Raw genomic sequence first — 8071 nt, 5'->3', positions numbered from 1 at the left:
AACTTTCAATTATTTTACATTTTAAAAATATTTTTTTATCTACAAAATGAGTGACTAGGATTTGCGTCTCACCGTCTCATAAAATATAATGGTCTCAAATGAACCTAACTATATATATATATATATATATATATATATATATATATATATATATATATATATATATATATATATATATGCACACACGTGTAAGGTCGAAAATGAAAGAATAAAAAAAATAATAAGAATATGAAAACTAACAATAACAACAATAATAATAATAATAAAACGTAATTAATGGTGCTATCAAATTTTTTGGAATCCTTATTGAGAAGTGATATGTTTAAGACTTGAAATTGGTGTATTGGTGTATTTTGTTTTCAATTTCAAGCAAAATTTATTTTTGACGTTGAAAATTCAACAATTAATTCGTATACGTATACCTGTTTTAACCTAAAAAACTTGAAGAAAGGTTTAAGAAATTTATAAATGGTTCAATAATTGTCGCTCGATGAACTTATTTAATTTTATGTGGGTTGTAGGAATGTCTTATTGGTGTAAAATTATTACAAGGTGAAGGATGATGCCATCTTATATGATGTTTCCTCATTAGATAGTCCAAAGTGGGGAATAAGTGGACTCTTTTGTCTCTTTGTCGATAGTATCAACACCAAGATTACTATTTGGTATCAAAATCTTAATCATGATTGTTTTATGGGGCACCAAATTTATGATCACTATCTCTATTAGATATATTACTTTTCTATAAAATTTAGATTATTTTCTAGTTTGAAAATTTCAATAATAAACTGTTTCTAGTACTTCATGACATTTGTAATTTCAACATAAAATGTTAAAAATTAGAAGACTATTTCAGTTGCATGAGTCTCGTACAAATTGTAACTTTGGATTGTAGTATAGCAGGGAAGTCTAAAGAATATCCCGCTGGAAAATTGTTTTTTAACAAACTTTTTAAAAAATCGATTTTCTAATTTTTATCATAAAATTTGAACCCTACAACATTAATAAAATGTATAAACCGTTATGTTTGGGTTTTTCTTTGCGATCTGTTTGATTTGGTATATCAAATGTCCAAAATAGATTCAAGATGAATGAAAAATTAAAAAGAATATTAAAACTCTTCGAAAAATTCATTCAAAATGTAAATATACAGAAGTATATATATATATATATATATATATATATATATATATATATATATATATATATATATATAAGCAACTAATGAGCGAGTGTAACATATTGTAACAAAATCATGGGAGGGATGTTTGATGTGTCACCCATTATATGGTGTAATACAAGAGTTCTAGACATATATATGTTTTGATGCTCACACACTATATGTTTATAATACGGAAGATCTTATACATCAGAGGAAAAAGTTTTTCTGTTATCATATCTGAATCTGTAGTGACAATAGACAGGGTTAGGGACACCAAATGCAGGTGCATGAAGTGTCAAATCAGATTTATGGTATTAATAGAAAGTGTCTACGATTGTAATATCCTGTTTCGAGAAGTTCTTATTTCAGGATTGTAGACAATAAATGGATCAAGTGGAGGCCTTGGGCTTCAATAGAATGAAGTTTAGACTCTATTGGAAGTGTATGATGTTGAACAAATGATTTAAACCTTGGATTGTTTCATGGAAGTTGAGGGGTAAAATAGGAAATGTTATGTTTTTGGCTTCTTGCATAAAAGGATTTTTTAGTTCGAGATGTTTTTAGTCATAAGTATCATGATAGAATTGTAGAGCTCGTCGTTACCTTTATGTGGATATAAAGATCATAAAAAACGGAGTTGAAACGAAGAAGTTATGGTTGTTTGAATTTAAGCTGGAAAAAGGACTCTGGTATGCTGGGCGTACACAAGCTAGTACGTTGGGCGTATTACGCTGAAGGAAGTCGCGATTTTAGGCTGTTACATTGGGCATAATATTAGGTACGTTGGGCGTACCTCCACAATGCAAAAACCATATTTTCGTGGTTTTGAGCCCTATTTAAGAACTCTAACCCCTTGGGGTCCTTCCTAACATCAGCGTCCACCCTCTTGAGCCTCACACCTCGAAACCCTACACCTAGATAAAATCTTGAGCCTTTCTATGTGTTTTGAGTGTGTTTTGGATGAAAGAGAAGTTCAAGCTTGTTGAATGTTGAAGCTCAAGCTTGTGGATCCAAAGCCTACATTGCTTTTCTCAACTCCATAAGGTATAAACCTGGAATCTTGATGATGCATTTGTTAGATCTAGTTAGTTTTGGGTTTTATGAGCTCTTTGGTCACTATAGTGCATAAATTTTAGATCTTGAAAGTTTGTGACATTATTCTGGATAAATTTGAAAACTTTATCCATCTAAACATGATTTTGATTCAGATATGAAGGTTGGAGACTTGGACCTAATGAATTAAGTTGACAAATATGCATTTTTGGTACCTTTGAGACTTAAATACTAGATATTGGTTATTTTCACCATCCTAATGGATAAAGTTGGAAACTTCATCCATTATGGAGCTATTATGAGTCATAAAAATATGATCTTGTCCCTTCCCTTTCTTCATGTGTGAGATATGAGGTTTTGGTTTGTGTAATAGGTTAGGGTTTAGTTGTTGGACCTTTTCTAGTCTTGGAAAGTCATAAAGTTGGAAACTTTATGACTTAGAACGTCATTGGGAATTAGATCTGGGTTTTGGACGAAGTTTCTTAATAGATTTAGCACTTAATAGAATGGAGAAGGTGGCAGCCGAGTACGATGGGCGTACTTGAAGCTACGATACGCGTACATGGTTGAGACCCCATTTTCAGGCCGAGAGAAGTGCAATATGTTGAGCGTATTAGCATAGTCAGCCTGAGTTGAATCGTTGACTTTTTGACTTTTGACATTTGACCAGGATTTTGACCAAGTATGACCTTAGGGCATTTTGGGTAATTTTAATTATAGTTTGATATTTGGGTCCCTGTTAATTGTATAGGTGACCGGTAGAGATAGCTTTTAGAGAAGTGATCGGTGCAACTATTCTTTCAGACTATGATGTGAGTCTCCTCACTGTATTCGTGGGTCGAAGGAACTAATGTTGGCCCATTATTTTGTATGTAGAATGCTAGTTGTCATGTGACTTTTATATATGGTTGTATGATCGGGTTGAAAAAACCCCAGGGTGGGGCCCATTATTGTATGATCAGGTTGAAATAAACCCCAAGACGAGACCCATTATTGTATGATCAGGTTGAAATAAACCCTAGGGCGGTCCCTTTTTGTTATGATCATGTTTAAATAAACCCCAGGGTGGGTCCCATTATTGTACCATCGGGATGAAATAAACCACAGTGCGGGGCCCATACTTGTTCATTGGGTTGGAATATACCCCAGGGCTAGGCCTAGTTTTATGTTTGGTATGTGGTACTTTGGGAAACTCACTAAGCTTTATGTTTACAGTTTATGTTTATGGTTTCAGGTATCTCTGTTTTCAAAAAGAAGGGCTTGAATTGATCGCACTGCATCCCCTGGAGTTTTATTTCGCACTGAATGTTTACAAATTACTCTAATGTTTTGAAATTACTTTGACTCTGATCGCCTTTTGGAACAATGAATGAACGACTTTAACTGATTTAAAAATAAAAATTTTACTCGGTATTTTTGGGATGTTACAAGGACACTGAAACAACATTTTGTCTTTGAGGACCAACAAGTATCTCTCAACCAATAAACAATGCTATTAGTGTGAGCGACTGGGTTATGCTCGGTGTTTCAGTATAACATGAGACTTTTTACATACGACAACATGTTTCCGGGGATAGAGTATGGCTAGAGACAATTAACCATAACATGAATACCCAAGCCATATAGAAAATTTTTATTTTATGTGGACCTGGTTATCTCACATTGAAAGTTTAGAAAATGTTATTTAGCCAGCTTGAGTGAATAACATAATATAATCTCAGTAGAAGATCTCACTAATGAGATATTTAGAGAGATTTAGTCACATAAAATAGCATGCTTCTAGGGACTTAAACTAGTGTACAAAGTAAAACCTAGGAAAAGTTAAATCAACCATCAATTCATTTAGGTACAATTTATCAGTGGATGAGAGAATCAGTGAAATTAATCAAAGATATAGATGTAGTCTAGAATTTATAATTCACCATCAGTACCTTATATAAATGGTACCAAATTATTCAATTGAAATCATGCCAAGTTCACCAGTGAGGTACATGATTTTATGTTCATCCAAGGGCTTAGTAAAGATATCAGTGAGTTGACTAGTAGTCGAAACATAAAGCAACTCAATCTTCCCTTTTGAAAATTATCCTTGATGAAGTGATGCCTTATCTCAATATGAGGATAGAATTGGTGTTGTCACAACATATAGGTGTCTTTGTAAATTTGAAGCTATAATCCTGAAGTTGGTTTTGAATCCAGAGGATTTGAGCACAACATATACCAAAGAGAACATATTGAACTTCAGTAGTTAAGCATGCCAATGATGATGTTTTCTTGCTACACCAGTTGATCAATCTATTTCATAATAGTTGCCATCCTATGGAAGTACTTCTCCTATCTAAAGAACATTCTGCATAATCAGAGTCAGTGTAACCAATTAAATTGAACTCGGAGTTACGAGGATACCACAACCAAAGGTTGGGTGTATGCTTCAGGTAACTAAATATGCGCTGGATAGCAAGAAGATGTGACTCCTTTGGTATAGCCTGAAAACATGTACACATGTTGCTTGCTAACATTATATTAGGGCAACTGGTAGTGAGATAAAGCAAAGATTCTATCATTTCGATATACATAGTTAGATTAACATAAATACTAGATAAATCAACATAGATCCTCAATGTAAAAGACATAAGAGTCTTTGTTGCTTTGCAATTAGTGCATGAAAATTTCTTCAACATATTTGCAACGTATTTTCTCTAACTAATGAAAACGCTTTTGGATATCTACTTGATTTACAGACCCAAAAAGAATGTCACCTCACCCATAATATTTATTTCGAACTTCTTAGACATTATTTCGGAAAACTCTTTTGTAATCTCCTAATTTGTTGACACAAAAATAATGTCATCGGCATATACTTTAGCTACGATAATATCATATCCTGATTCCTTGATGAACTGGGTGTTGTCTATAGAAGGCCTTATCCAGTCTATAAACATGTTAAGCGAATTTTTCACTTTCAAAACTAGGGGGTTGCTTGAGAAAGACTTATTTCTTAAGATATCCATGTAGAAAAGTAGTATTTAAGTCCATCTGAAACACCTTAAAGTTCATGTAAGAGACACACGCAAGAAAAATTTTGATTGCTTCAAGTCTAGCTAGACAGGAAAAAGTTCAATCATTATCCAAACCCTCCAGTCGAGTAAACCCCTGTGCCACAAGTCTCTATTTATTTGTAGTAATAATTCCATCTTCATCCATCTTGTTACAAAATACCCAACGAGTGTCAACATTAATTTTACCTTTTAGACGAGGAAACAGGGTCTAGACATTATGCCTTTTGAATTCATGCAGCTCATCCTGCATTGCTCTAATCCAGTCAATATTTTTCAGTACATCATGAACTTTCCTAGGCTCAATCAGTGAGATAAGAATAACAAACATGTAGAAGTTACATGATGTTTGATGGTGAGTGCGAACCGCATCTGTAATATATCCAACAATTTAAGAGAGATGATCATCACAAAAACTTTGAAGATTAGTGGGATTAGACATGGAGGAACTTTCATCAATGGGTACTTCAGTCTCATGGCGAGGAGGATTATCAATGAGATCAATAGAAAATTCATACTCGGGTGGGGAATGGAATGATTTTCCGAATCAGGATTTGTAGTGGCTGAAGAATTTTGATGAGGGATAGAAGTTTCATATGGGACACTCGTTTCAAGGGACACAATGGATGATAAAAAAGAAGCTCATCTAAGATAGACGTTGAATTTTCAATGGAATATTAAGAGTAAGATTCTTCATCAAACTTCACTTCACATGAGTGGATTCATCAATAACTTGTTTTCTCACATTGAGCATCCCGAATGCCTTCGGAATTTTAGAGTAACCCAAGAATATCCCTTCATCAACGTTTGCTTTAAACTTTGAAAGTTGATCCATCTGATTTAAAATGATACAAACAAAACGGAAAACATGCAGTGTTAACGACTTCAACCTAGAAGGAGAGATGTAGACCAACATCCACAACTTTATCTGACCATCTTCAATAAGTGTTTTGTTTCTTTATTCAGTGATACCATTCGTCTTAGGAGTATGAACAATGAAAAAGTTTTGAGCGATCCCTTTTTCATCATAGAATCCTTCCATTGTGTGATTTCAAAAATCAATGCCATGGTCACTACTAAGCTGCTTGACTTTTTGATCATATAAAACTTCACAGTATATTATTAGGGAAATAATCTCTTCAGCAACATCATTCTTTTTGCGCAAAAATACTACTAAGTGAATCCAGAATACGCATCAACAATGACACGTGAGTATATTTTTCCAACACGTGATACAATGGGAACAAGGTAAAATAAATCCATATATAGGAGATGGAATGGAGCAATGATAGAAGAACATTGCTTGGAATTGAAAAATACTTTTTTTATTTCCATTTTCAAACGTTGCACATGACCAATACTTTATAAATCTCATCTTAGGTAACCCTCTCACAAGCTGATCTTTTGATGTTTTGGGTATAGCTTCGAACTTTAGGTGAGAGAGTCTCTTGTGCCATAACCATCAAGATAAGAAAGATCGCCTAAGATAGTTGTCAGTAGAAAACTGTCCATGATGTAGATGTCATTGTGACAATAAGCAATAAAAACTGTAACATTGTTTTAATCAATTACCCTTCCTTCATTTTTATCGCCTAAGATAGTTGTTCAATGTATGTTCAAAACCTGTGATTACTGATTTACGTCGCGCACATCGGCATTTCTGCTGGTGGCCAGGGGTGTGACAGGTATTATCTACTCCTAGACTATCGACCATCATAACTCTTAGGTAAATATCATAGCTTACGACTAGGCATAATATTTATAGCTAAGTATCCTAAGGCATCTAGCTTTATAAAATGATTTAATATTTATAACATTAATATTTTTATAAAACAATTTGATAAGCATGTACCCCCCCTAAAACATTTAAAATAGTAAAATAGGGTCGTGAACTCACTCTAATAGCGTATCGAGAAATGCCTGAACCGTTGTAGCCTGAGTTTCTTGCCATCGAGAGAGTATTGAAGTATAGAGAGAGAGTTTGGAGGGTGGTTTGAGATGAAAAACTAGGAAGAAAGCTACTCTATTTATAGTAATGGTGCGCACTGGGCACTCTCATGCACATCGTGTACTTGCTTCATGGCGCATCCAAATCTTGCCACGTGTCACCCTTCTGGTGGTCCACGTTTCCAAATCACTGAGGACTCTGCGATCAGATGTGCACGATGAGCATGGCGTGCACATTGACGCTCACCCATAAATCCTTATTAAAAATTCATATTTTCTTCATATATACTTTGTTTCTTACCCTCTCTATATATTTGTGTAGCTCTTTGATAGAACTATAATTTTCCTTTATGTTGCATCTTCTAATTTTAATTTTCATTTTAACCCACATTTTTATATTTTATAAAAATTGTATCTCCTTCATACGACTTCCATTTTTTCCTTTCTTCCATCCTAAGTTCTTATCTCTTGCTTTACCATGAATTTCGTTTTTGTAGTGTTTGCCAAAACTCAACCGTTCTCTTTTTGCTATTTTTGACATCAATAGCGTTATTAACATGGTTGGTTTCTATTCTTCGTAAAATCATAAGTATTCCAATCAGAGTTAGATTTTCTCAACGTTAAACATTAGGTCGTGTATTTTCGAAACACACTAACCATTTTAACTTTTTGATTACTTTATTTTTGACTCAAATTTCCATATTATCCTTCAATATGGGAGGTTGTTTTTGTCATTATCAGTTGATCCTAACTCCTAGTAACAATTAATGATGGAAATTCTCAATTGTTACACAATTCATGTGAAAAATACTCAGAAACCCAAGTCATAAACAAGATTGATTGCTTTCTAGTG

Source organism: Lactuca virosa, chromosome 3 (assembly GCF_052849685.1).
Source record: "Lactuca virosa cultivar CGN04683 chromosome 3, Lactuca_virosa_CGN04683_v6, whole genome shotgun sequence".
Classification (NCBI taxonomy): Eukaryota; Viridiplantae; Streptophyta; class Magnoliopsida; order Asterales; family Asteraceae; genus Lactuca; species Lactuca virosa.
Note: the sequence above shows the minus strand (reverse complement) of the source record.